The sequence below is a fragment of the Etheostoma spectabile genome, chromosome 13, assembly GCF_008692095.1.
Source record: "Etheostoma spectabile isolate EspeVRDwgs_2016 chromosome 13, UIUC_Espe_1.0, whole genome shotgun sequence".
NCBI lineage: Eukaryota > Metazoa > Chordata > Actinopteri > Perciformes > Percidae > Etheostoma > Etheostoma spectabile.
In genome coordinates, this window is record NC_045745.1 from 25,486,977 (window position 1) to 25,489,697 (window position 2,721).

The window sequence follows — 2,721 nt, forward strand, 5'->3', positions numbered from 1 at the left end:
AAGGGGTGGCACTGTCTAACAGAATTCACCTCGGGTTGGAGGAACAAAATGTTCAATCCAATGTGTATTACAGTAAAACTGTTTTTTTTTTCTGTTTTTTTTGACTTGCACACGTGTAGATCAAATCATGCAAGCATTATATGTTTCATTTTGATGTGTTTTCCACAAATTGGCTGGTGCCAAAATGATCTGTCAGGATCATCATAATTTATCTACTAACCTGACAATGAAGTTGACCAATCAAATCCTTCTTTCCCTCTTCTTTGAAGGTAACTTAGTAGTGTCTTTGAATTCAATCCCAAAGAACTGAACTGGGACTATGGAAAAATAAATGAATTGTGTCTGGTCCCTTAGGTCTCCTTAAGGAGGCATGAGGATGAATAGTTTTGAAATTAGTCAGCAGAGGGAGAATGGGTCCTCTGCAGAAGTGCTGCATGATACTGAAGTTCTGGTTGTTTGGTTTGAAAAACTTGACAGAGCCAATGACACTCAAAAGACAGCAGAATATAATTTCTCTTCCTTTGGATGCAGCGTCTCCTCTCACCTCCCTGCGCTTCTTTCTCTCTGTTGGACATGTCTCTCTAGTTTCTCCACAGAGCAAAAGGCACTTTAGAAGACTGACAAAGTAATCAAGTAGCACTGCAGTTTACAAGGCCGAGCAAATGGCTCACTGAGCAGGTTGAAAGAGGTGCAGGGACGAACCACACATAGTCCCTCCACTCAGCCCTTCCTCAATTCCCTGTTTTCATTTCTCATTCACACACACACACACACACACACACACAACACCACCACACACACACACCACAACACACACACCCACACACACACACACACACACACACACCCACAACACCCCCAACACACACACCATATATATCCCCAGTATAGGGCAGTGAAGTGCATGATGGAGTTGCTGAGACAGACATTTGAGACAGCTGTGTAATTGAAAGGGAAAATATGCCAACATTGTGCTTGATCATTTTTTTGTGTATGTCTGCTAGTGTGTATACGCTTTCACCTTGGAACTCAAAACTGTTTACAAAAATACATACAATGCTCATTATTTAACCTAGTATATGTCGTTTTGACTTGCTGTTTTTTTTGTATTACAAAAGTCAATTTTTAGACCACTTTTTGATTCTGTAAATTATAAAAGTGAATACAGCTTAATGTATCTCTTCAAAGGCAGAGATCAAAGGTTAAAATGAGTTTAAATAGATTATTTTGCATCTGTTCCAAACCAGAAGAACATAAAAAGAAGCCTTGTTGCCTTTTTTCTCTTTGCAGCTGCATGTCAAAGCTTTGCCCGAGTTAGATTTGCCTCCACTGATATGTCTAGTGGAGATTGTAACAAAATACTTTAAAATAATGAGCCAAAATGTTGGAGGCAATAAAAAAAATCACATATCCAAGCAACAACAAAACAAGCAATATTTCCCCCTTAAAGCGAAACATTTCTGTACATCTGTTACATTTGTGTAAGTAAGCATGAAAAGCGGCTTTACAGGCATGCTTAGTCCCTGTGGTTTTGATCTTCAGGGCCCAGTGCAGGACCCTGTGATTGGCTGTTGATGATGTTGTTAAGTTGGACTGAGGACAGCCAACAGCTATGTCTCATCAGGGCAGCCACCACCTGAGCACTGGGCACTACACCACACTGCCTTCACAGGGACACAGTCATGCACTGGTCTGCACCGGATCCTGTTTATGGTCTTAGTGGGATTTTTTTGTATCATCATGTAAAGTACTCAATATGAAGTCAAATGTACCCTGTGACTAAATATAATTATCATATATGACATTATTATTACAGTTTTTTCCAACTACTTGCACACAAAATCTTTTCATGTCACACAACATTTGAAGTCTTTCACTCAAAGTGCAAAACTACACACCAAATCTCCCAAACCATGCGCTATTTATCAGCCTTTCAATCCGTTTTCAATTGCATACAATTCTTTTTTCAAAACACTACACACAATTCTATATCTAAGACACAAAAATCGATAAGGAAGTGAATTGCTTTCCTTTTCCAAACACAACCAATCAAAATGCTACACTTCAGTTACCAGGGTGCACACACACTGCTCACATGTGCAAACACAAATTATGCTTAACTGAACACTAACCAATCATCATAGGTCAGATTACCTGTTTTGAACAATGGATGCCAACAATAGTCAGAGAGCAAGGGGAGGAGGAGGAGGAGGGAAGAAGAGAAAGATGGAGAGCTATCACTGATGAGATCAAGGCCACACTTATTCATCATGTGATCAACCACTGATTGACCACGTGAGAAGCCCATCTTGAGTAGCTTTACATTGGCGTCCATACTTGGATTTGTTTTGTTTTTTTCAAAAATGAGAACAGGCATGCAACTATCTAATAACTATTTCAACATTATAAATCAATCAGACTTTGTTTTGCACAAAGTGCATGCAATACACACAACAGGGTGTACATGGTATGTCCAAAAATGTACTATCAATAAAAACGTGTTTACAATTTGATGCAAATGCTTCATTTTGAAATGTGTTTATGGCATTTTGAATGGAGTGTTTCATTTCAAAAGGAGATGTGAGGCATTTTGCATTTTGTGTGTGCAGTTTTGGGAATTCTGTGTAGAGTTTTGAAATAAAGGAGACACAGTTTTGAAAACTTGTGCTGTTGGAAAAAACTGTAAGTAAGCAGCATTTGGTGTAGCTGCTAACCCTTCAT

At 39.0% G+C, this 2,721-nt stretch overlaps 1 long non-coding RNA gene across 1 annotated transcript in view; it reads right to left on the reverse strand.

The window, feature by feature from the left end:
• Positions 1-1,980: 1,980 nt before the first annotated feature.
• The window catches only part of LOC116700341 (uncharacterized), a 273,867-nt gene continuing 273,126 nt past the window's right edge, over positions 1,981-2,721 (reverse strand). Inside the window, exon 3 of the long non-coding RNA XR_004334625.1 lies at positions 1,981-2,115. This is a non-coding gene — a long non-coding RNA (uncharacterized LOC116700341). The remainder of the gene's footprint in view (positions 2,116-2,721) is intronic.